Consider the following 20,519-nt stretch of genomic DNA (forward strand, 5'->3'; position numbering starts at 1 on the left):
CAATTAGAAGGGGCTCAGTACTGCCTCACACTGCATTAGTGTTAATACTTAACACTGCCCATTTATTGCATTATGTATAGCTATGAAGTATCATTACTGAAAATATCTCAATAACAGAGGTGACTACTGCAGAAAAGACATGCAAAGTCAGCTGGTTAGTGCTTTACAACTATGAAAAGCCTTAAGGCTAAGTTCTAACTGGAGCGATTTGACTTTTCCTTTACTTTTAGTATTTACATTTATTATTATTTTTATTATATATACAGGGTGGGCCATTTATATGGCTACACCTAAATTAAATGGGAATGGTTGGTGATATAAACTTCCTGTTTGTGGCACATTGGTATATGGGAGGGGAAGAACTTTTCCAGATGGGTAGTGACCATAGAGGCCATTTTGAAGTCGGCCATTTTGAATCCAACTTTTTTTTCAATGGGAAGATGGTCATGTGACACATCAAACTCATTGAGAATTTCATAAGAAAAACAATGGTGTCCTTGGTTTTAGCGTAAATTTATTCTTTCATGAGTTTTTTAAAAGTTTATGACCACTTATAAAAGGTGTTCAAAATGCTGCCCATTGTGTTGGATTGTCAATGCAACCCTCTTCTCCCACTCTTGACACACTGATAGCAACACAGCAGAAGAAATGCTAGCACAGACTTCCAGTATCCGTTGTTTCAGTTGCTGCACATCTCGTATCTTGATGGTATGGTGTGGTATATGGGGTACAAAGATAGTGGGGCCATTCTTCATCAATGGAAACTTCAATGCCACTGGATATCTGAAATTGCTACATGATGATGTGTTGCCCTCTTTATGCACTGGAGATGGCACGTTTGCTGAGTTTTTCCAACAAGATGGTGCACCATCACATTATGGGTGTCAGGTCAGAGCATTCCTACATGAACAGTTTCCTGGAAAGTGGATTGGTTGTCGTGGGCCAGTTGAATGGCCATCAATGTCTCCCGATCTGACCCCCTTAGACTTTTATCTTTGGGGTCATCTGAAGGCAATTGTCTATGCTGTGAAGATACGAGATGTGCAGCATCTGACACAACGGATACTGTAAGCCTGTGCTAGCATTTCTTCTGCGGTGTTGCTATTAGTGTGTCAAGAGTAGGAGAAGAGGGTTGCATTGACAATCCAACACAATGGGCAGCACTTTGAACACATTTTATAAGTGGTCATAAACTTGTAAAAAAAACTCATGAAAGAATAAAGTTACATTAAAACCAAGCACAACATTGTTTTTCTTATGAAATTCTCAATAAGTTTGATGTGTCACATGACCCTCTTCCCATTGAAAAAAATAATGTTGGATCCAAAATGGCCGACTTCAAAATGGCCGCCATGGTCACCACCCATCTGGAAAAGTTTTCCCCATATACTAATGTGCCACAAACAGGAAGTTGATATCACCAACCATTCCCATTTAATTTAGGTGTATCCATTTAATGGCCCACCCTGTACATATATACAGATATAGATTTAGATAGATAGATAGCAATTCCTTAAAGGGGTACTCCAAAGAGATAAAAATAATTATAATGCCCATGCCTTCATAAACAATAAAGTTAACATGAATAGTGCTGCTTGTAACTCTCACAGTACCTGCAATTCAGTGTGATGCTGGAGCTGCTCCTCACTGCTCCCCCTCCCTTTTGGGATGTTATGTCATGGATGAGGGGGCGTGGCTTTCTCCTAGCTTCACTGCAGGACTACTAGCAGGGAGCAGGCCACACACCCTCATCTTGGACTGCAGTGAAAGAGACATTATCAGAGGGCTAGCTGCTATTAGCAGCTGGGAACAGGCCATGCCCTCTGATTTGTGATATAATGTCCCAGAAGGGAGAGGGAGCAGCTCCATAGTCACACTGAATTACAGGTACTGCAAGGGTTACAAACAGCATTATTCATTTTAACTTTATGAAGACATGGCCATTAGAATAACTTTTTCTTTTATCTCCCCGGAGAACCCCTCTTTAATTACTAGAATTGTTCACTTTAGGCTGGAATCATACATGCAGTTTTTGTGATGGTTTTAGATGCTATTTTTGTGTACAAAAAAAACAGGCAAAATATCACTGTGTGTACATCCACGCAGATCAGATCTGCTGCGAGTTCCCACAGCGGAGGAAGTCAGAGAGCAGCAGCAGTTTTCACTTCTTCCGGATGTCCGTCTCATCTGAAGCAGGGGAAAGTGAAATGGCTGATGATTGGCTGCAGGGTTCACGTTATATAACAACGTCACACGAGCCCTTGGAAACCTGGCACCAAAGGCGAGTACAGGCTGTAATTATTTTACAGGGTGGAATAAAGTGATTGAGAATGGGATGTCGGAGTAGTGAACAACCACTTTAAGAGGTTAATCAGCATGTCCATGTTTACCATCCTTGTGTTAGTAAAGGCAATGTATCTGTAAAATTGGATGCAATATGGATGATCTGTTAGGGATCTTTTTTAAACTTGAATAGGCGAGTCTCATCTGAAATACAGAAGAGCCTTGTGCATGCTACAATTATTTGCACACATTCGACCTATGTAAAAAAAAAAGGTCATCTGAACAGCCAAAATTAGCAAGTGCTGTCCATATGACATCAGGTTTTCTTTCCACGGACAGTACTCCGTCCAATAATATAGTCATGTGAAATAACCTTACAATGTTAAAAATGGAGTGCACACTGATCAGACAGATAGCATCCATGAGCTGTTCGCCATTCTCATGGCCCATAGATTTGTATGGGTCATTTTGTTCTGTGACTAAGACCAAAAAAAAAAATCCACGAAAAGACACAGGGACGTGAATATCTCCATTGATTATTATAAGTTGTTGATGTTCAATCCATGATTAAACAAATACGTGACAAATGGACGTCTGAATAAGGCTTAAAACTACCACAAAAACTGCAGTGATTCCAACTTTAGGTGTGATTTGACTTCAAAAACTGCAGCAAAAAGTAACACAAGGGTATGTGCAAGTGACATCTTTTAGGCATATTCAAACCCATCGAGTTTTTCAGTAGGAAGCTAGTGGCTTGAAGAATTTTTTTACATGTCTTTTTGCGACATTTTTGGGCTCCGGCTTTTTTTTTTTAAACTTATATTGAATGAACTAGTGAGTGGCTTCCAAGCAGGAGCCGCCCTAAGAATGGTCAGGTCACTTTTTTTTTTTACCCACTTCACCCTCTGTATACATTGTTACGTGATGCAAACATCTGGAAAATCCACTGTGCTTAAGAGCACTGGCATAGGGCATGAGATTTTAAGAAATGATGTTATAGAGCAGGAGGAGCTGATCAGGTTAATATACTTTGTCGCAAAAGTTTCAGTAAAATTTATACTTTTTTCATTGAAATCCCTGGTGTTTGCATGCATACAAGTCCAATGGGCGGTTCTATTCAGACCGTATATCCGTGCATCCGTCCACTGGACTCATATGCAGACAAACACCAGCAAATTCAATGAATACAAAATACGTTCTACTGAATCTTTTCCAACAAACCTGTATATCATTCTGTTCAGCTTCTCCTTTTCTATTGCGGGCCACAGATTGGACTACATGTACAAAGGGACAACGGGACAGTTCCCTTTAAATTGGCCTGTGGGATATTCCCAGACAGAATTAGTTTCCACAGCATTTGCTGTAAGTGTTACAGATATTGGATGCAAAATTTCATCACGGACATCAATGGTATGTGAAATGCCGAACCAAAATCTGAAAAACAGATCCACTGCAAAAACACAAAAACATCTGCAACAAGAATAATGCAATTTTAGACTACGTGTAAATCCACCATAACATTATGGTCAAAAATGCCAACATAAAATAACCTAACATTTCTGGATTACAGATAGATTTCCATAGACATACAGTCTAGTTTGAAAGAAGAAAAAAATATAAAGTATTCTCAAAGATAATAGAAAAACAAAACACTGTTCTCGCCTCCTCCGCACTCTGTGGTGACAGACAGCAGAAGTGACAAAAGGTTATTTCTTCGAGACCAGAATACAGAAATCAGCATGTAAATCCACATGTAAAACTTCACCAAAATCCACAATGTTTTGTGCAGATTTGCATCTGCAGATTTCCTTGTAGCTTTCTCTGGAGTTCCTGTGAGAATCATGTGTATGGCCAGCATAGTTCTCGGTTTTATTAACTTTATAGAGCTCTGCTTACGTTGCGGCTTTGTTTTGCCTTCTTTAATATTTTTGGTTCTGTATTTCTACAGACATGGATGTTTTTACTGATAGAAGTTACCATGGCTCAGCTTCAGGTTATTTTTCCACAAATGAGCCTGAGGAAAATGCAATGATAACAAGAAACTTGACCTTTAAATTCGTATGCGTTTTTTCCTTTCAAACAGTGAATCTTTACCTAGAGAACATGTGTTATCTTACAGGCAGTGTCTGGGCTTTCTCTGCTTGTCACTTCACAAGACTGGCAGCTCGCCCAGACCATTCTCTTCACGACTCCTATAATCTTTTAGGACTCCTTTCATGTAGACTTTAAATGTTATAGAAATTGACTAGATTATTTCATTTTATAGACTGACCTTACATTAATAGCAAATCTTGTCTGACAGGTTGAACATCATCCACACCATTGAGAAAAGAAAAAAAAGCTATAGGCATCCCCCAGTACCCTTACACACATCTCCATCTCTTTTGAGAGGTCCACACCATCAGACTCTTCCACCTGCAAGAGACCTCCAGGCCAACCCAACAGTTCCTGGATTACTTTGCAACATGGCTCCACCACTTTCTTTCTATTAATACACCCACTCTCATCATGGGGAAATTTAACATCCCTATTGATAATCCATTTTATGATCTGCTACTAATTATTCATCTGTAACCTCCTCTTAAAGGGAATCTGTCAGCAGGTTTTTGATGTTTTTGCTACCCCATCTGAGAGCTGCATAATTTAGGGACTGACACCGATTCCAGTGATGAATCACTTTAGATTCAATCATTGTTTTATCTGCTGCAGATCTAGCAATTCTCTGAATGCTGAGCTGTGTATAACCCCGCCCACACCACTGATTGGCAGATTTCTGTGTACACTGTGTGCATGAGCAGAAAGCGGCCAATCAGTGGTGGAGGTGGGGTTATACAGAGCTCATGAATATGGAGGACTGCATGGCTGCAGGTTTACTAATCCTCTAGCGATTATCTCCTGTTGATAAACATGATTTTATCAAAACTACAACAAGCATCCCAGTAAGTGATACATCACTGGAATTAGGGTCTCTGTCTCTACAACATGCTGCTCTCAGAACGGTGGTTACAGATTCCCTTTAAGACTTTTTACAACCTACTATCTACTACACATGAAAACTGAAATACACTGGACATTGTCTTCTTCCAGCTCTGCTCAGTATCTGACTTTACGGACTGTTCTCCTGCTCTCTGTCCACAATCTTCTTTCTTTTTCTATTAGGATTTGTCACCTTCCTCAGAACAAACCTACATATCGCACTCAAAAATCTTCATGCAGTTAATACCCAACATTTAGGAAGAATTTAGTAATCATTGTCCCCAATATCCACCCTCTTTAGTGTTTTATCTGATGTTCACCAAATAGGGATCTTTCTTCAATAGATGTCTGGATGACTCATTTCTGGTTAAGTGGGCCTATTTAGATGTCCTTCTGTTTCCTTTGGACAATTCTCACAAGTTTACGCTTCCTGGATAGTGCCACAGCCCCTTCAGCCCACAGTATACAGACATCCGACAGCGCAGCAGCTGTAAAATAGTGATGTGCCCATCTCAGGACAACTAAGGCGTGCCTTTATCCACTTTGTTACCGTTTTACAGTAATCTGTGCATACTAACCCTATGAATGCCTTTCTATTTCAGGAAGAGGAGAGTGGAGACAGAGGAAAAAAAACAACAAATAGGCAGGAAGGTCCGCTGAACTGCTTGGCCATGTCCAGGGTCACTGAGCACCCCATTAATAAAGAACGATTTCAGGCAAATGCAGCAATGGATTTGGACACTGAATCATTTTTCATTTGGGCATTTTTCCTTATAAGCTGCTTTCCTTGTATTAAATGAGTCATTTTGTGCTGACAGACTCCCTTTAAAACATAATTCTGCTCTTCACCTTGTCAAACAAGTCTACACCACCACTTGTCTCCTCACTATCCAATAATCCAATACAAGTCTTCCACACTTTCACTTCCTCCTCAGTCATAAAGTGCAGGCCCCCATCACTGATCGCAGTGCTGACCATCTGGCCACTTCAAAGAATTTACATGATCCAAACCCCTGATAGCATGGAACCTTCCCTCTCACACTCCATCTGGTTCACTAAGAATCAGTTACAGAAAAAGTTCACTCCAGGCTCTTCTCTTCTTCCTTCCATATTATCCTGCCTCTCCTCAGACATCAATACCCACCTAACTAAAATATTTAATCGCTTTCTTCTGGTATCTTTTCTTCCTCTTTCAATCATGCCATCATTCCCCCTTTACTAAAAACAAACAAAATAAATCCCGACCCGTCCTGTTTTGCTACTTACAGAGCTGTTGTTAATACTCCCTTCATCTCTAGACTCCCGGAATGCTCAGGTTCTGATTCCACCATCTGACTTGCAGCCTTTGTTTGCTGATCGGAGGTAATTTCTTAGCCTGTTTAAACTGGCGCACTGCATTTTCCATGCGCACAGAATAACCAGAATGATCGTTGTGTGTGCGTAGGCAGCTATTTTTCTCGGTAGCACAGGTCCTGCTTGTATGTGCTGCCAATTACGATGATTCTTAAGACCGCTAAAAACATTACACTGTGTGCAGATTAGGCAAGTTGTATTTTAGAGGATTATTTTTATTATTGATCAACAACTATGTTCTCAATCAACCCAAAAGACTCATAAATATCCAAGCTTAATATTTTTGGAAGTTGGAGTGTTTTTTTTTTTAGATTTGGCTATAGTAGGAGGATATCTGTTTGTGCAGGTAACTATTACTGTGCAGAATTATTAGGCAACTTAATAAAAACCAAACATAATCCCATCTCGCTTGTTTATTTTCACCAGGTAAACCAATATCAGTGCACAAAATTTAGAAATAAACATTTCTGACATGCAAAAACAAAAAAATTAGTGATCAATATAGCCACCTTTCTTTATGATGATACTCAACAGCCTTCCATCCATAGATTCTGTCAGTTGCTTGATCTGTTTTAGATCAACATTGCGTGCAGCAGCCACCACAGCCTCCCAGACACTGTTCCGAGAGGTGTACTGTTTTCCCTCCCTGTAGATCTCACATTTTATGATGGACCACATGTTCTCTATGGGGCTCAGATCAGGTGAACAAGGGGGCCATGTCATTATTTGTTCTTCTTTTAGACCTTTACTGGCCAGCCACGCTGTGGAGTAGTTGGATGCATGTGATGGAGCATTGTCCTGCATGAAAATCATGTTTTTCTTGAACAATACCGACTTCTTCCTGTACCACTGCTTGAAGAAGTTGTCTTCCAGAAACTAGCAGTAGGTCTGGGAGTTGAGTTTCACTCCATCCTCAACCCGAAAAGGTCCCACAAGTTCATCTTTGATGATACCAGCCCATACCGGTACCCCACCTCCACCTTGCTGGCGTCCGAGTCAGAGTGGAGCTCTCTGCCCTTTACTGATCCAGCCTCTGGCCCATCTATCTGGCCCATCAAGAGTTACTCTCATTTCATCAGTCCATAAAACCTTTGAAAAATCAGTCTTAAGATATTTCTTGGCCCATCCTTGACGTTTTATCTTATGTTTCTTGTTCAAAGGTGGTCGTTTTTCAGCCTTCCTTACCTTGGCTATGTCCCTAAGTATCGCACACCTTGTGCTTTTTGATACTCCAGTAACGTTGCAGCTCTGAAATATGGCAAAACTGGTGGTGAATGGCATCTTGGCAGCTTCACGTTTGATTTTCCACAATTCATGGGCAGTTATTTTGCGCCTTTTTTGGCCAACACGCTTCTTGCGACCCTGTTGTCTATTTGCCATGAAACGCTTGATTGTTCGGTGATCACGCTTCAAAAGTTTGGAAATTTCAAGACTGCTGCATCCCTCTGCAAGACATCTCGCAATTTTGGACTTTTCAGAGCCCGTCAAATCTCTCTTCTGACCCATAATGCCAAAGGAAAGGAAGTTGCCTAATAATTAAGCACACCTTATATAGGGTGTTGATGCCATTAGTCAACACCCCTCCTCATTACAGAGATGCACATCACCAGATTTACTTAATTGGTAGTTGGCTCTCAAGCCTATGCAGCTTGGAGTAGGGCAACATGTATAAAAAGTATCAAAGTGATCAAAATACGCATTTGCCTAATAATTCTGCACACAGTGTATTTCTCCTGATAAACGAGTGTTTTGCTTGTTCGTCAGGTGACTGGCATCCGGTTTACAAAGATTATTGGAAAGCAAGCATTCCTAGGAATACTCTGTCACAATAATGGGGTGGTGTAAATCCAGCTTAAGCCTAATCTTTTTGATAACCCTCTTCTTTACCCTTTACAATATGGTTTCTGGACTCTACAGTGTCACTCTACTAACAGTTAAATCAGATGATAACTACTCTCTTCTGATTCTTCTTGATCTCTCAGCAGCATTTGACAGCATGGATCATCAACGCCTCCTCATTATGCTGTGTTCTAGTGGTCCTTAAAGGGAACCTGTCACTTCCTAGCAACTATCTACACTGCCCCCATTGCTTTGTTAGGGATGCAATGTGCATCACTAACGAGCTTTTTTTTATTAAAATTGTTGGCATTATAATGATTTTACAACCTTTTATATACTTTGTCCTACCTGCTCATTTTCAGTCATAGGGGTGTCATTTTCATTCAGTCACTGCTGGTGCCGCCCAAGTATTTAAATATTTCTCCCGACAAGCGCTATTATTGTGGGGCGCATGCACATTTATACATGTCCGGCCAGTGGTCCACACGTGCGCAGTGAGGCTGTGTTGTCTCGCAGCTTCACTGCGCATTCGCATTTATACATGTCCGGCCATGGGTCCCCGTGCGTGCGCAGTGAGGCTGTGTTGTCTCGCAGATTCACTGCGCATGCGTGATGATCCTGTTCCCCGTGCGTGCGCAGTGAGGCTGTGTGATTACCAGCTTCACTGCGCACGTGCTATGTTCCCGCATGCACCCCACAATATCAGTGTTTGCCGAGAGCAATATTCAAATACGTGAGCGGCGCCAGCAGTGACTGAATGTGGCGCCGCCCCTGACTGAATAGCAGGATCACACCCCTATGACTGAAAACGAGTAGGTAGGACAAAGTATATCAAAGGTTATAAAATCATTATAATAACAATTTTAATAAAAAAAGCTTGTTAGTGATGCACATTGCATCACTAACAAAGCAATGGGGGCAGTGTAGATAGTAGCTAGGATGTGACAGCTTCCCTTTAAGGACCACCTCTCTATCTTGGTTCTCTGTTGACTAGTAGATCATGCCTGTTGTCTTAGGGTTATATTTGATGTAGATCTTTCTTTCACTCCTTATATCCAATCACCTATACGCTACATGTTCCCAGCACCTTGAAAAACATATCAAGAAACCTCAAATTTCTTACCTTTGAAACGGCAAAAACGCTTATTGTCACATGGATTAATATTCATTCATCATGCAACAGCTAAGCTCATATTTCTGTCAAACCGCAACACAGATACCTCCACCATGTGCCAGTCATTGCACTGGTTGCCCATACACTACAAGATACAACATGAACTTATCACACTCATACACAAAGCTCTCCACAGTTCTGCACCACCTTATTTCTCTTCTCTCACCTCCGTCTCCTCAGCCTACCCCATTACCCTGCTCTCTATTCTACAAATGATCTAAGATTAACATCCTCCATAATCCAAACCTCTCACTCCCATCTCCAAGAGTTTTCTTCGCGTGCTGCGCCAGTTCTCTGGAATGCACTACCCTAGACAATCCAGCTAATTCCCAGTGTCCATAGTTTTAAGCATACTCTAAGGACACATCTTTTTAGACTGGTTTGTCAACCTCACCTCACTAATCTAAAACTTTTTCAGTTCTCCATTCCTACATTTTTTTCCTCAGAATCTGGTCCTGTTGATTATCAGTTTCAGAAAAACTCTTATGTATTAAGTAGCACATTGACAAACACAGAAAACTGATTGACGACAGGCTCATGAATCTTTACTTCAGCAACCATATTATAAAGACGGCTGGACCATGAAATGGAATCACTTTACCATTTAGATGTTTGCCACATCCTCAGAAATTGTAAGCTTGTGACCAGGGCCCTCAGTCATCTTTTTTGCATTACTGAATTATTTGTAGCCTATAATGTCTGATGAGTTTGTATATGTCACCTCTGAATTGTAAAGTGCTGCAGAATATGCTGTTGCTATATAAATGAAAAATTATTATTTTGAACAGATAAGGGTTATCAACTTGAGTAGGTAATGTTGTGGATTTAAAGGGAATCTGTCATGTAAAATAAATGTTATTAACCTATAGATATGGGGATAATCTGTGGGTTAATAGCGTTCTGACACCGTGCGTCTCCGGCACGGAGATCCCCACTGCCAGGAGGAAATTAACTTTATTCTCCCCCGGCAGCGTTCGGCTTCCAGCCATAGGTGTGGCACCAGAACGGTTTCAGTCATTGCGCAGTGTATAGAGAGCGGCAGCTGCAACCACACCGCCGGCGCTGACAGTTGGCTCTAACGCTAATCCTGCTGTCAGTCAGTGTCCAGGTGCCACCCCTATAACTGGAAGTCAAACACTGCTGGGGGAATAAACTTAATTTCCTCCTGGCAGCAGGGCTCTCAGTGCTGGAGCTGCACGGTGTCAGAATGCTATTACTATTAACCTGCAGATTAACCCTTTAGTGTTTTGTTTTTGTTTTTTTTTAACATGAAAGGTAAGTGAAAGATTTGTGCAGGTAAAATCCTCAATGCTTTACGGTACTAAGCATATGGTATCTCATTCTCAAGTTGCATAATTTTTTCTCCAAAGAGCACAAATTTGTTGTGGTTTTCCTCACTATCTTCCAAGGGAAGAGTCTGCAATCAAATTCTACAGTGTCAGCAAAAAAAAAACAAAAAAACTTTACATGTAAATTCCAGGTAATGATTTCACTTCTTAAAAGTGCACATGACGAAGGAGAGAATAAAAAACTGTCTAACAGCAAAACTGGCTTAGTAAAATGTAAATACTAATTAACGACTAAATACTAATTGTAACAAAATATCCACAATAAAACACTGGAATGTTAAGATTTTGTGGTTTTGGTGAATTTGTAAAGATTTTTTTGCCGGCACTGTGCTGTTGCAGGAGAGTACAATAGCATAAACATGGAGACAAGCCAACAGTGAATCCAGTAGCACTAAGAACATTGGCACAAAAGAGAAGATTGGTCACGTGACTATACTATTGTTTTCTATTATAGAAATATATTTATTACATTTTAACAAGCAACAGAAAACAGAACACAGAAAATATTTAAAACAATGCGGTGGAGGGACACCAATGGAGAGGGTGCAATAAATAACACAAGATATGGTATATATAATTACATTAGACATCCATCAGTATAAGCTGCTGAATAATATTTATATGGGTAAAGTGCAAACTTTATTAAAGTGCCAGTGCCTAACGATATAATAAAGTACAAATGTTGTATGATAATTAGTGTTGAGCATTCCGATACTGTAATATCGGGTATCGGCCGATATTCGCGGTATCGGAATTCCGATACGGAGTTCCGATACTTTTAGAATATCGAATACCGGAATCGGAAGTTCCCATAATGCCTGCGCTCTGCAGTGTCTCTGAAGGATGACAAGCTGGATGGCGGCGCTCAGCTGCGATCCAGCCTATCATCAAAATGCCATCCCAGCGTGGGAGAATTCTCCTGATTGTTTAAAAGCCAGCGGGCGGTAAAAAGCCGGCGGGCGGTAAAAAGCCGCCGGCTTTTAAACAATCACACAGCCCCATACTGCTTCCCCGCAGCCTCCCACCCCGATCCTCCGCTCCCCCCGCCACCTCACATCCCGATCGTAAGTTAGGACCGGGCGGGGAGCGCAGCACCAGGGAGCGGGGAGCGAAGGACCAGGGCGGGGAAGCCGGCAGTGAAAAGACTTCACCGCGGCTTTATCGTTCTGTGCTGCGCTCTCCCGCCGGTTATTTCAAATGAACAGCTGAGGTATCAGGTGATGCCGATCAGCTGTTCATTTGAAGTAGCCGCGGTGCCCTCAGAGGGTTCATGTGAGTTCATGCTTGACTGCATTGCATGAACTCACATGAACTTTCCCATGGCCGCACAGGTCAGCCACACCTCCCAGACCAGCAGACCCGTCATGATTAGTGTGTGCGCGGTGTTTGCGCGATGTCTGCGGGTGTGTGCGTGCAGGCAGAAATAGGCCGATGTGACACTACTACTCCCATCGGCCTATGTCTGTCCCCAGTCCACTCGTGCCAGCAGGATCAGCTCGATGGGAGCAGTAGTTCCCATCAGCCTGATCCTGCTATTTAAACTGCCCCATATGTTATTTTTGCCCCTATACACATGTTTTATTCTTTTAGGCCCCCATATATATATTTTTTTTTGTTTTTGGTCCCCAATAAATTTTAAATACATTTCATTGGTGGCCAGTGGTTACCTAAAATAAATTAGTTTATACATTACCTGTCCCCGCCGATCGCCACCTAAAATAAAAGTAAAAAATAAAAAAATACACCTATACTCACCTAGACACCTAATTCCCCGAAGCCATCGATCTCCTGTAATAAAATATAAAATAATAAACCACAACCTTATCCTTACCCCTCCGTAGTAGTCCACGAGTGTCCCACGATGATCTCCAGTTTAGAGCAGCCACATAGAATGTGACCGCTCTAAACCGCTGCCGCCGCTAGAATGACGGAGCCGTAAAGCAGCCCTGTCATTGCATAAGCGGGTTCGCCGGAGTTCAGGCAGCGCTGCTCCGGTTAGCTCCTTTACGGCCCTGCTGTACCGTGAGAAATTCCCACGGTACAGCAGGGCCGTAAAGGAGGTCTCCGGAGCTGCGCTGACTGAATGCACTCCGGTGACCTCAGTCAGTGTCTCACGCTGCCGGGAGCGGACGTGTTCCCGGCAGTGTGAGCTTACAGCAGCCATGCACAGCTGTCACCATCTCCAGATGTGACAGCTGTGCATGGGAGATCAGCGCAGGAACGTGGACAGGTAACTATTTTTTTTTTAGTAAACTAAGAATTAAATAAAATGGTGTGTTTTATTTCAAATAAATTATTTTTTTCTGGGTGTAGTGTGTGTTTTTTCTTTTTAACACTTTGTAGGTTAGTAATGGGGGTGTCTTATAGACGCCCATCATTACTAACCTGGGCTTCATGGCAGCTGGCGCTGACATGAACCCCACCACTATTACCCCCTGCCACCGCACCAGGGCAGCGTGGAAGAGCAAGGCTAAGTGCCAGAATTGGCGCATCCTACGGATGCGCCATTTCTGGGGCGGCTGACGGCTGGTGTTTCTAGCCTGGGAGGGGGCCAATATTCATGGCACCCTTCCTGGGCTATTAATATCAGCCCCCAGCTGTCTACCTAGCCTTTGCTAGCTATTAAAATAGGGGGGACCCCATTTTAATAGCTAGTAAAGGCTATTTATTCAGCTGGGGGCTGATATTAGTAGCCTGGGAAGCTCCGTGGGTATTACCCCCTTCCCAGGCTTCAAACATCAGCCCCAGCTGTCTGCTTAACCTCCGCTAGAGACTAAAATTATGGGGGATCCCACGCCAATTTTTTTTTTTAATAAATCCTTTATTTTAACACTAAATGACACTTGAGGGGTTAATAAAGATGCCGTCCCTAAATTATTATTTATTTTTTAATTAATTTTTCCCAAAAATTTTGACGTGGGCTTCGCCATATTTTTGCATGCCAGCAGGTACAGCATCCAGGAACGGGCTGCCCGCAACTCCCAGCTGCCTATTTGTACCTGGCCGGACACAACAATATAGGGAAGCCCTTTTTTTATTTTTTATTATTTCATGAATTTCATGAAATAATTAAAAAAAAAAAAAAAAATACGTGGGGCTTCGCCCTATTTTTGTGTCCAGCCAGGTACAACTAAGCAGCTGGGGGCTGGAATCCACAGCGCAGGGTGGCTCAAGCTTTGTGGACCCCCCTGCTGCGAACTGCAGTCCGCAGCCACCCCAGAAAATATCGCGTTCATAGAAGCGCCATCTTCTGGCGCTGTATTCAGCTCATCCAGGGCCCTGGTGCGGTGGCTCACTGGGTAATAAAGGGGTTAGGGCCAGCTTTGTATTATCCGCTGGCCCTAAGCCCAAAATTCATGGGGTCACGCCGATATTAGGCAATGTGCCCACGATGCAGAAATGAAGCAGAAATTTTCCGGAGTTCAAGCAGCGCTGCTCCTGACCGTGAGAAATTCCCACGGTACAGCAGGGCCATAAAGGAGGTCACCGGAGCTGCGCTGACTGAATGCACTCCGGTGACCTCAGTCAGGGGCTCACGCTGCCGGGAGTGGACGTGTTCTCGGCAGTGTGAGCTTACAGCAGCAATGACAGCTGTCACATCTCCAGATGGAGATCATTGTGGTTTATTATTTTATATTTTATTACAGGAGATCAATGGCTTCGGGTAATTATGTGTCTAGGTGAGTATAGGTGTATTTTTTTATTTTTTACTTTACTTTAGGTGGCGATCGGCGGGGACAGGTAATGTATAAACTAATTTATTTTAGATAACCACTGGCCACCAATGAAATGTATTTAAAATTTATTGGGGACCAAAAACAAAAATATATATATATGGGGGCCTAAAAGAATAAAACATGTGTATAGGGGCAAAAATAACATATGGGGCAGTTTAAATAGCAGGATCAGGCTGATGGGAACTACTGCTCCCATCAAGCTGATCCTGCTGGCACGAGTGGACCAGCATGGATTTATATAGTGTGACCTTTAGAATGGTTAAAAAAAAAAAAAAAAAAAAAAAAAACCTTGATGCTTACCTTCCGATGGCCCTGGGTGTGCGGCTGTGCTCCTTCCTGGCTGCCAGGATATCGCGATGCCCTGTACTGAAGGACCTACCGTCACATGACTGTGACGTCACCGCAGGTCCTACAGGCCAACGTGATGTGCCGGCAAAGGAGAGGGAGCGCAGCGCTGGCCGCCAGAAGGTGAATATAATCTTTATTTTTTATTTTATTTATTTTTATTTTTTTACAGTTTCTATGGTACCTGGGTGTGGAGGAGAGTCTTCTCTTCTCCACACTCGGATACCATCCGCACATTAGAACGTGCCAATTACGCAAGTACAGATGCAGTCTTGCGGAATTGGCGCATTCTAATGCAAGTCAATGGCGGCGAATATGCTGCGCTTCCGCAAAATTAATGGACATGCTGCGGATTTTTGAGCGCAGCATAAACGCTGCGGAAAAGTCCGCAGCATGGGCATTGAAAGTGCGGAATTGCATAGGGAACCATGGCAGAAGGCTTATCATGCATTTATCATGCATTTACGCTGCGGAAATTTCCGCACCAAAAACGCATGAAATACGCATCGTGAGCAAACAGCCTTAGACATTTACTGGCCAGCCACGCTGTGGAGTAGTTGGATGCACGTGATGGAGCATTGTCCTGCATGAAAATCATGTTTTTCTTGAACGATACCGACTTCTTCCTGTACCACTGCTTGAAGAAGTTGTCTTCCAGAAACTGTTAGTAGGTCTGGGAGTTGAGCTTCACTCCATCCTCAACCCGAAAAGGGCCCACAAGTTCATCTTTGATGATACCAGCCCATACCAGTACCCCACCTCCACCTTGCTGGTGTCTGAGTCTGAGTGGAGCTCTCTGCCCTTTACTGATCTAGCCTCTGGCCCATCCATCTGGCCCACCAAGAGTCACTCTCATTTTATCAGTCCATAAAACCTTTGAAAAATCAGTCTTAAGATATTTCTTGGCCCATTCTTGACGTTTTATCTTATGTTTCTTGTTCAAAGGTGGTCGTTTTCCAGCCTTCCTTACCTTGGCCATGTCCCTGAGTATCGCACACCTTGTGCTTTTTGATACTCCAGTAATGTTGCAGCTCTGAAATATGGCAAAACTGGTGGCGAATGGCATCTTGGCAGCTTCACGTTTGATTTTCCTCAATTCATGGGCAGTTATTTTGCGCCTTTTTTGGCCAACACGCTTCTTGCGACCCTGTTGGCTATTTGCCATGAAACGCTTCATTGTTCGGTGATCACGCTTCAAAAGTTTGGAAATTTCAAGACTGCTGCATCCCTCTGCAAGACATCTCACAATTTTGGACTTTTCAGAGCCCATCAAATCTCTCTTCTGACCCATTTTGCCAAAGGAAAGGAAGTTGCTTAATAATTAAGCACACCTTATATAGGGTGTTGATGTCATTAGACAACACCCCTCCTCATTACAGAGATGCACATCACCAGATTTACTTAATTGGTAGTTGGCTCTCAAGCCTATGCAGCTTGGAGTAGGACAACATGTATAAAAAGTATCATGTGATCAAAATACTCATTTGCCTAATAATTCTGCACACAGGGTATTTAAATTTGCCAATTGCAGACTACTGTAACCTCCATGAGTTCCCTCTACATTGTACCTGACATTTAAAATGGAAAGCATGCTGCTTATAAATAGGATTTTGTCACATTGTCTTTCAGGTGTGAGGTTTAATCACAGTTTAATCATCCGCCTTGCGTCCCACTCACAGAGCTACCAACAGATTTTACTCAAACAGAACTGGTCCGACTCCAAAAAATGAAGCAATAAAAATATTCTCTAATGGCCCATTCCTGTCATGTCCTTATTACAACAGTTTTGCACAGCGCTAACAATTTAATGGAGCCATATACGCAATGTTCACATTTTAGTCTCCAGAGTTTAATTTGCGTTGTCTGGAGCAATGGGAAACTGGAACATATTGTCCATTGATGTTAGAGGCAGTCACAAGGATTTCTGAAAGTCACTTATGATGTAAAGTTTCCATGTAGAGTTCCGGTGTTTAAAAGGACAAATACATTTGTAGTTCTTTGGCTTTTTTTTTTTTAAATCTGATTTTAAGCGTACAGCCCGTATGGGGTGACTGCAGAAATTGTGTAAACAGGTACAGATTTGTTGTAACTTTTACTCCTTATAGGGAACAGGACAGCGGATACATACGGAACAATGGGCAGAATGTATTAGACACTGGCTGCATGATTACCTGATGAACGAGCAAAATATTCTTTCATCGTGTTAAATGACCTTTTTCACTGCACAAACAAGATCATAGTTCTCAGTGGTGCATCGTCCTGTGTAAACAGGACTCGTACTGCTCAGATCTATGGCAGCTTGTGTGCACTGAGCAATATATTACTCTGTGTGCAACATTTACAGCAGTTTGTCTATTACAGGCAGTGGCATAACTAGGGTCCAATGGGTCCCGGTGCAAAATTTGGACCTGGGCTCCGCCAATCCGCATGTTGGTCAGATGAATGGGCCCTTGTAGCGTTTTAAATCCTATAAGGACATAAGAGTTGGCCCACATCCCCCATTATGTAGTAATGTCCCCCATCATGGGCTCCTTCCTGGTACATATGTCCCCCATCCTGTGCCCATCCTGGTGTACATGTTCCCCATCCTGGTATATGTACCTTATCCTGGCCCCCAACCTGGTATACAAGTCCTTCATCCTGGTATATATATGTCCCTTATCCTGGGCCCCATCCTAATATATATGCTCCCCATCCTGGTATATATAGTGCTGCTGACCATTATTGGCACCCATTCATTTTTTTTCATGGACTGTACAATATCTTCAGAAATAAATCGAAATGTACCAAAGTTATATCCTGAGGATTTTTTAATTAGTGATCCAAAGTAATACACCAATAAAACATTGTTTTTCAACTTCCATGTTGCAATTTAAAAAAAACCAACCCAGAATAAACAGCATGTGCAGCAATAAAGGCACCTCTAATTAATACTTGGTTGCACACCCTTTGGTATTGCTGACAGACTCCAAACGTTTCCTGCAGCCATCTATAAGATTCTTGCACTTCTCAGCCGGATTTTCTCCCACTCTTCCTTTGCAGTTTGTTCAAGCACTTGAATGTTCGCAGGGTTCTTCAGGGTTCAATGTTTAGTAAACGTCTTAATAACATTGTGCACTGTTGAAACTGGGATACCAAGGTCTTTGGAAGTCTTGTGTTTGTTAATAATAGCAGTTCTGATGTCCTCAGACAGCTCCTTTGTCTTCACCATTGTGACAAAGGAACAGGACCTACCATGTGGCTTTTTAAAATACTGAAGTCATCATTCATTGGCTAATTCATGTCACATGGGCACTGACAATCATAGGTGAAACTCTTTCATGATTTACCACAGGCGAGTCAAAATGTGTTTCCATACTAAATTAATGTAAAGGGTGCCAATACCAGTGACACAGTAAGCTTTAGGTTTTTATATTTTTCCCCTCTCATTGTTTTTGTTTTAAAATTATTGTTTATCATTTGCTCTTTTGTATTTAACACGAGTGCTCTATAAAAAACAACTGTTTCACTTGATTCATTTTTTTCAGGAGATATTCCACATTATGTACTTAAACTTCATGGGCGCCAATAACTATGAGCAGGACTATATTTCCCTTATCCTGGGCCTCATCCGGGTATATATCCCCCATCTTGGTATATATGTTGCCCATCCTGGTATATATGTTCCCTATCCTGGGCCTCATTCTAGTATATATCCCCATCCTGGTATATATGTTCCCCATCCTGCCGCTGTTCTTTCATACTTAGAAAAAATTAAACAATTCTATACACCTTCCCTCAGCTCCTTCTCCGCACATTGTCCTCTTCTGAAGCTGGAATCTGACTTCAGCGTGCAAGTCATGTGCACATCGACGTCAGCTGCTGGCCTCTGATTGGCCGGCAGCGTGTATCGCAGCGCATGGACCCAGAGGGTTTTTGCGCCACAATTCACTTCAGCTGAATGTGCGTCCTAGGACGCACATCTAGTTGAAGTTTGTGCTGGCATCGGCAGGCTCCCCACCTTCACAGGCCAGTTCTCGAATTCTTTTACTGCAATAGTTACGCCCCTCATTACAGGCTATTAAACAACTTGTAAAGTTTTATATGAGTAGATGGACCTTAAATTGTAATGGGTGACTCTGCCGTGATGTCCACAATAAGCTCAGCTACATATTGTCAGGCCTTTTGTGTGGCTCCTGATACCCCAATGTTATGCCTCCCAAGCATTCTGGTTTCAATGTCAACTTGTTTATGCAAATAGGAGAAATTACTGTAAGATTGTAATAATTTGCCTTATACATTTCACCAGTGGTTACAACTCAGGCTGCAGAGTTTAGAACTGGATGAGCTAGCTGCATGTAAGCAGCTAGGGGTTGACTGATCAGTGGGAAGATGTGGTTAGTAGGAAAGACGGCATTGCAGGACCATGGAGCAGATAAATACATCATATTATAGGGCACTGGATTTTGGCACAAATATTGAACCAAGAGTTTAGACACCTGCCACAGCCGAGAACACAGAATTTTCTTCGGCTCCTTTCCATAGGAGATTTGAAATGTATGGCCTGGTTAATTAGGGGCAGGGATATGAAGGGGGCCGACACCGGAGAAATTTGGAGCTTTGCATGCATCCATGATTGAGGCTACGAAATTTGATGCTACAGTAACTACCAAAATAAAGTTTGACAACCATGTCTTGCAATAAGAAAACCTTCTAACCAATACAAAAAAACACCACTGCTCTGCTATGATGTGGCCCCTTAAAATCACTGATTACAAATTAATTCAATTGCTGCCTGTGACGATACAGTTTATAATCTTAATCAGCCAGACATTTAGATTTGTTAATCCAAGAGAAATACACCATTATCTTTGTGTTGACTTGTAAATGTATGTGTATTTCTGTGACTGGTCAAGAAGGTCATACAATTTGTATAAAACTGAATGTTGACCTGTCTTCGTTTGGAAACAATGATGTTTGCTACTATGCTAATGACATATACTAAGCTGGCTATATGTTTATTTACGAGAGCCTCCTACTATACCAACTATGTAAATAGATTAGCTTAAACAAAGAGACCTGAGTCCTATGAGTAATGCCCTCCCTAACCCCTTGACCTGTGGATCTGTGCTTAAAAAGGAGATATGCTTCTGTAGCAGTCAGACTAGAGACAGAAATTGGAAGGAGATTTTTCAACGAGAATCAAAGATCAGATTCTCTCAGACCATTAGCTAGCTTGGTAGCATGGCTTGACCCAAAGAGAGACAGATTTAGATTCTACATGATTTCAGCCTAAGGATATATGGCCCTAACTGGAAAGATAGGGATCTGCTCCATTGACCATCAGAGAACCCATGGATACATTTGGGGGAGACCAAGTTGGGACGATGAAGTCACCTGGCCCCATGGATAAGTTTGGGTTTGCTAAGTGGGACCCTCCGGTCGCCTGGAACCCATGGAGACATTCAGAAAAGCAAGATTGGG

General features: G+C 42.2%; 1 protein-coding gene across 1 annotated transcript in view; it reads right to left on the reverse strand.

Annotated features, from left to right (window-relative positions):
* GTF2F2 (general transcription factor IIF subunit 2) overlaps positions 1 to 20,519 on the reverse strand; it is a 201,510-nt gene that overhangs the window by 18,625 nt on the left and 162,366 nt on the right. The gene's annotated exons all lie outside the window — the stretch shown is intronic.

Source organism: Phyllobates terribilis, unplaced genomic scaffold (assembly GCF_046119375.1).
Source record: "Phyllobates terribilis strain yellow unplaced genomic scaffold, ASM4611937v1 Scaffold_2__4_contigs__length_985480577, whole genome shotgun sequence".
Classification (NCBI taxonomy): domain Eukaryota; kingdom Metazoa; phylum Chordata; class Amphibia; order Anura; family Dendrobatidae; genus Phyllobates; species Phyllobates terribilis.